The sequence below is a fragment of the Nicotiana attenuata genome, unplaced genomic scaffold (assembly GCF_001879085.1).
Source record: "Nicotiana attenuata strain UT unplaced genomic scaffold, NIATTr2, whole genome shotgun sequence".
Classification (NCBI taxonomy): Eukaryota; Viridiplantae; Streptophyta; class Magnoliopsida; order Solanales; family Solanaceae; genus Nicotiana; species Nicotiana attenuata.
This window is the reverse complement of record NW_017671380.1, coordinates 158,419-165,504: the sequence shown is the minus strand read 5'-3', so window position 1 is coordinate 165,504 and position 7,086 is coordinate 158,419. Positions and strand designations below refer to the sequence as shown.

Genomic DNA, 7,086 nt, shown 5'->3' with positions numbered 1-7,086 from the left:
TCTAGAGAGGCGCTACAAATATCATTCTCCAAATAAAATGGGGACGTTCTGGTAAAACACAAATTGACGACCACACCGATGCGGGCTATATGGCTCGATGATGAATGAGTTATCATACCTCAAAGGGAGGTAATTAAAACGTAAGCTCATGAAGTAATTTGACTCCAACTCTTTAGGGGCCTCGTTATCCACATAATAATAAGGACAAGAATTAGTTAACATTGTTGGTGTCCAAACTATATCCTCTCCATTGTGGATGCGTTTTCTTGCATCCTTCTTGTCAAAGTACCCCGTGGCTCCCTCTCCTGAGTTTGCCACCATCAAAGGGACATACAAACCTTTAGCAAGTGGATAATGGGTTTTCAGGTATTGTGCAAGCCAGCCGTAAACATAATGGATGGGAAAACTGACTTTGACCCGATCAAGTTGGGAAAAACACAAAATCTTATTCAAACCGTGATAAATACTCGCCAAAACTGGGACGACAAGGCTAATCTTTCGCCTGCTTGCCATCATTCTTGCCATCTTAAAAGTCTTGGGACGAATGAAGTTCTTTGCCTTATAGGGAAACACAAAAGCACATAGCCAACATGATAAGAAGGATGCTATATATGTTTCATCTTTCTTGTCAGACCTCACCCTAAGCTTGGAGAATATAGCTTCTTGATCACTCGACCACCTAGTTATCTCGGAATAACTCCGTTAGGATTATGTGTCGACTTTAGGCGCGCGAATTTCTTTTCCTTTCGTAGTGGGGTAGGTTTATATATCAAAGCTTTCTTACACAAAAAATTTGTCTAGTTACTTGCTCAAGGAGATCTTTTGGTTAACACCCGTACCTTCCTTAAGGTGATGGAAAGCAGCAAATAAATACTTGCAAGATCGAGGAATAAATCTCATATGTTTTTCGTCCAAACCAATGAGTTCTCTTGTCTCAGGTACCACTTCTTCATACGGAAAACCCGCAATGGGCAGACCTACAAGAATATGTAAGTCCCAAAGAGAGATAGAAAGTTCCCCAGTTAATGTAAGAAGCGTGTTCATCTTGGGGGACCAAGCCTCACAAAATGCTTGCAAAATATTCGAGTTTCATTCATAAGTGAAAAGTGAGGCATAGACAGCATCTTAAATCTTTGATGTACTAAGGGTTTGTTGGCTTCCACCAACTACATCTTCAGCCCATTCCCATTATCCTGCAATGTTTACGTGGCGATTTATTGGAGCTTGGATAGACCATATCTTGGACAATGGATTAGAAGTAGACTTGTGCTCTAAGGTCCAGTTTTTTACATGAAGTGAGTTCCTCAAAGAAGGCCATCAGGCTGCATACCGGCCAGCTTGTGGGGTGTGAACTGAAAGCTTGGTTTGTTCTATGCCATCTTCAGTCTCGATTACGAGATATCTAATTTTGGAGGAAGGTGAGGTATAGTCTCTAAAATTTGCCATCTCTTCGTGCTGCAAAGGACAAAAAAAAGTCATCAAAGTCCAAATCAAGAATATTAGAATGGGTACAAAGGTCTAAATACATGAAATGGCCTCCAGTTTTCGGGCGGGGATGAGTATCCATCGCTTCACACCTTGAGAATAATCTCTCTGATATTTGGGCCACCTTGAGAGTAATCTCTCCGATAGTCGAGCCACTTTGAGAGAAATCTCTCTGATAGTCAGGTCATCTTGAGAGTAATCTCTCCGATAGTCGGGCCACATTGAGAGTAATCTCTCTGATAGTCAGACCACCATGAGAGTAATCTCTTCGATAGCCGGTTCATCTTGAGAGTAATCTCTCCGATAGTCGGGTCACAATTGAGAGTAATCTCTTTAATAGTCGAGCCACCTTGAGAGTAATCTCTCCGATAGTCGGGACACCTTGAGAGTAATCTCTTCGACAGTCGGGTCACATTGAGAGTGATCTCTCTAATAGTCAGGCCACCATGAGAGTAATCTCTTCGATAGTCGGGTCATCTTGAGAGTAATCTCTCCGATAGTCGGGCCACATTGAGAGTAATCTCTCCGATTGTCGGGTCACAATTGAGAGTAATTTCTTTGATAGTCCATCCACCTTGAGAGTAATCTCTCCGATAGTCAGGACACCTTGAGAGTAATCTCTTCGATATTTGGGCGGGAATGAGTAACCATCCCCTCACACCATATGATCGTCTTTTTCATGTATGGATCATCTTGTTAAACAAGAACAAATCCTTCTAATTTGGCCTAAAAAAATGAAAAAGGAAAAAGAAAAAAAAAATCTCAGAAGGAAAGAAGTAAAAATTTACCTTCTCGTTACTGCTTTTCAGAGCAGCTTACAAGAACCAAATATTAATGCTTAATTGACGAAGTAGTATGGGGTTTATATAGGTTTGAGAAGCATGAGTGGTTCGTTTTTTGACGATGTGGGAACAAGTACTAAAGCAACTGCAATTATTTGATACTAACACGGACTAGGAGAAGGTATTCGAAAAGGATTCGGATCTGTATAATCCGTCTCTGAAAGAAATTTGGATTTGTTTGGCAGCGAAAGTAATTTGTTTGCAACGAGGAATCAATAATCACTACAACATACGGCATCTATAGCTACGGAATACATTGTAGCTAAATATGAAAATTTCCGTGGCTAAACACTTTAGCCACAATATTTTTTTCCGTAGTATTCGTAGCAAAATGTAGCGTAGCTAAAAGTTAGCTACAAACTTTACATAATCCGTGGCTAAGGACTAATACTTATTGCCACGAATTCTTTTTATGTTGTAGCTGTGATGGTAAAAATTTCTTGCCACAAAAAATATACTTATAGCAAGTTATTTTATTCTTTTGCCACGACAAATAAAATTTGTTGCTATTTTTATATTGTAGCCACAAGATTTTGTGTTGCAGCAAAAGATTTAATTTATTTGCCACAAAGTTCAACTTTTGTGGCTAAATTTATAATTTATTCTCGTATTAATAGTACTTGTGTTTAGCTATAAGTTCAAAAGTCCGTAGCAATACATTAATGTATTTGCCACAATAATTTTTATATTGTATTAGGTATGAATTCCATAATTTCGTAGCAATAAACTGAAGAGTTTGCCACGATCAGCTTTAGCCACAAGAATTTATATATTGTAACTAACAATTCATATTTTAGCTCAAATATATAAATTTTAGCAAAATATTTTCAATTGTTTTTAATAAATGATATACATTAGTAAGAATACATAATTAAAGGTTCAACAATATCATTCAAGATAAATTAAAATACTAAAATGTTGTTATACTCAAAACGTAACGGTGTTCATCTACAAGAGAAAGAATAATTTCCTACATAGCTCTTTTACAACACGAATATACAGCTTTAAAAGAAAACTAGCTAATGTGAGACTGGATAGTGATGGTAACCATCAGCGGAATATGAAGAGAAGTGAAAATCCAAAAGTGCTCCAATGCTTTTCTAATACCAGATTCCGATCGCGAGTTGAGAGACATTAGTGGATTGTATTTGTACCAAATGCGTGAAAGAAAGTGTTCTTCTTATGGATATCAATAAGAAGGGCGCAGTAAATAAGACTGCCATGTTACCCTCCTAATCTTGCAGGACTTCCACCTTCTCTTTCTACAACTATATATGAATGAGTCATAGACTCTAACCTGTATATACAAAAATGACATCAACACCATAAGTTTAGTACATTAACTAGTTGGGACTTGTTAATCACGTTTGAACTAAACAACAGTTTCTTTGGTAGGGTAAGATCTGCTTCTTTAAAACCTTAAGATTATTAAAGCAATGTATATACGAAAAGATTGGAAACCGTTCAAAACATAAGCCTTATTTAGAAGCTCTTAGTTTGAAGCACAACATTATCTCAGCAAATTCATTGGATAGCGTCTACAAGTAAGCCAGCATTTAAAAATACCTTTAGAATGTACTCAACAACAAGTGCAGTCTCGTTCCCCTCCAAAGCTTATGCCTACATGGAGAATACATCATGTATGAATTGCGATAAATTCATTAAGAAGAATAATATATATAGTTAGAGAAAAGCCATTCAAGAAAATCACAATGACCTTCATGAATAGGTCAAGATCTTCATCAGGTTTTATTCCTGCCATCTTTTCTCTTCTTGAAAGTTCCAATAGCATATCTGTAAAATTCAACAGTTCATCTTAGGTAATGTAGGAAAACTGGAAGACTTGCATAGAGCTTTACCATATTTTGATCCAACACCCTGACAATATGCTGAGAAGTCCATAGGTCATCTCTGTTATATGCCAATCTTGTTGACTGACATAAGGGGATGTCTTTTGAGGAAAAACTCTTTCAGACCATGTCCATTGTAAGTAATATTCCCTGACGTCTTCAAATTGATCAACATTTTAATAGAATATTTAGGAAAAAAAAAGATTACTATCTAGCAGAACATGTTCTTTCTCTACCTCCAAATCATGAAAATTCAGATATGACCGTACCTGCAAGTCAGATTTGAGGCATCCAGCAAGTGCTAATAACAATGTGGTTTTGCCAGAGCTTGGAGGACCCAATAAGAGCGTTAATCTAGAAATGAACATCATAATGTTTTAAATAAACATACTCTCACCAGCTTTTGATTTCTTGGGAGTTAATGATTGATTCATACTTGAAAGGTCGGATTATCCCACTAATGTCATCTAAAATTGTCAGCTTTATTCTCTTGCTAGAGTATATTTTGAGCTGCCTTAAGAAAGCCTGACATGTTTGCACATAATACAGAGAGAGGGGAGATGTCATATGCTAAAATGATCAAGTGCTACTCTAACGTAATAATTGATGGCATGGGGAATACCTCGGTCATGTTGAAAATAAAATTTGAAATGGTTGGCAGTGCTCGACTGCCAAGATGCACATAAGCTTCAACTGTCAGATGCTGAAATCTGACTTCTACTTTTGGGAAGTCCAAATCAACTTTGCACTCAGAGACGGAGGCAAAATTTTAACTGTATGGGTTATGAGTTCTAGAACAATGACCTAAGGTGCTAATGAGTAATGACTGAGTTCTAGCTTTATGGGTTTGAGAAGTTTTCCTACTATCTCAGCAAATTCATTGGATAGCGTCTACAATTGTTTAGGAGTTATGGCTTTATCCTAATTGTTGTATAATATCTCAACAATCAACTCTTCTTCACCTATTTGCATGCTTCCTTCATTGCTAGCTGCCACAAGAAGTACAAAAAATATATAGAAAGCAAAGATGCATTTTCATATGACTATTTATTTAGTAAGTTGCACATCAAATGAATGCAGATACTCACCCTATATCCACTCAACTGATCATCAAGTTTGGGTGAAAATTGTGCCTCACCAACTCATTTGCTCTCTGCAAATATTCACATAGATAATAACCCTACAACTGTGAACAGTACCTACTCTAATAGAGAAAATTTATTAGTATGGTTTTTTTGTGTCCATATAGCTGTAAACTGTGCACAACCCAAAAAGTCATTTAAGATCCCTAGTCTACAAATGGAGGTAATGAAGAATAAACAATATATAAGAAATTATAGGAAAAAAGGCTTGTCCGGACTTAGTATTACAAAAATCAAGATGAGCTACTAATTCACATTTCATACAACAAACTAATTTAAACATATGCAAATATAGAAATTAAAATATACGAAAAAGCTCCTCCATTCATAATAAAATTGACATTTTAGTGCCACACTGTAATGAAGAAACTGAAAAGAACTATTCCCAATCAAGAATCCTATGAAAGCAATGGCAACAATCGAAATTAAGAAGAGAAACAAAAGAAAGACTAGGTTGGCCATACCTTGACGGTTATGTTTTCCATGAGGAGGACGAGGGACGAGGGTTCAAGCCTTCAAGGATGGTTGGTTAGAGTGGTGAAGGATTGGGATTTGGGAGAGATGGTGCCGGTAGCTTTTGGGGGGAAATTTCTAGGAGTCTAATATTTTAGGTCTTTATGGGAATTGAGAGGCGTAACTTTAGGTGTTTAAGGGAATCTTTTTCTTCTGTTTGTCGTTTCTTTTTTATTTGTAACTTTGCCTTTTAACTTTTCATATATTTGTGCTCGAGTACCTACACAATATTATGTAATAAACTATAAACAAAACTTATGTAGTGATAATAAAATTTTGCTAGCAAAACAACAAATAAACAAAATGGGAACTAAGATATTGTTTATATAATGTTTTGAATTTAGATCGTAGAAAAAAATTAAATTGCAATAAAAGATTTATTTAAAGTATAAATAGAATATATATTTTTAGAATTAGTTACAATATTTATACAATAAGTTATGATGAGATCAGTTGTGCGGGGATTAGTTATCCTAGTATTATTTCTTACTGATTGTTTGGTATATTGTATTAATTCTAGAATTGTCAATTTTACTGCTTTATCCTGGATAACTTATCTTGGGACTACAAGATTATAGTTATTTAAATTCTATATAATTGTTTATTCACACATTATATGTAAATAGTTTCATTATTTTTAGTTATAATTGGAACTTACAAGTTATATTTATCTAATAAAATTATAATTAATTTTTTTGAGCCGAGGGTATTTCGGAAACAACCTCTCTACCCCTCTAGGGTAGGGGTAAAGTCTGCATACACTCTACCCTCCCCAGACCCTACTTGTGAGATTTTACTGGGTTGTTGTTGTTGTAGCTATGGACTTAGATATCAAGTAATGTCGACACCAAATTCCATTACACAAGGAAGGGAGATTTGCATCTATACCCTGTTTTTGGGTCACCTTTTAACTTATACCCACTTTAAAAAAAAAAAATTATAAACGTACCCACTTTTCGGGTACTTCAGACATACGCAGTAGCAAAATTTATGTCTGAAGTTTGAACTTTAGAATTTTTTGCCTAAAGTGTGACCTTATCAAAGTAAAACTTCAGATATTTTCGTCTGAAGTTTGGCCTGACTTGCAAAAGCAATCAAAAAAACTTCAGTTCGTAGTACAAACTTCACACAGACAAATTAGTCTGAAGTTCTTTAGTTTGTAGTGCAAACTTCAGACAAATTAGTCTGAATTTCTTCAATTCGTAGTGCAAACTTCAGACAAATTAGTCTGAAGTTCTTTATTTTGTAGTGTAA

General features: G+C 35.7%; 1 long non-coding RNA gene across 8 annotated transcripts; it reads right to left on the bottom strand.

Moving 5' to 3' along the window:
* Positions 1–3,198: 3,198 nt before the first annotated feature.
* LOC109207942 lies at positions 3,199–5,928 on the bottom strand. 8 transcript variants are annotated; one of them, XR_002065082.1, is made up of 7 exons: positions 5,784–5,928; positions 5,266–5,330; positions 4,447–5,166; positions 4,187–4,334; positions 4,045–4,121; positions 3,894–3,947; positions 3,199–3,624 (listed from the first exon to the last, which is right to left on the bottom strand). It is a non-coding gene; the product is annotated as an uncharacterized LOC109207942 (long non-coding RNA). The 8 variants fall into 8 exon arrangements; XR_002065083.1 differs by having other exon boundaries at positions 4,447–4,531; positions 4,614–5,928; XR_002065084.1 differs by having other exon boundaries at positions 4,447–4,702; positions 4,800–5,928.
* Between the last annotated feature and the right edge of the window lie 1,158 nt (positions 5,929–7,086).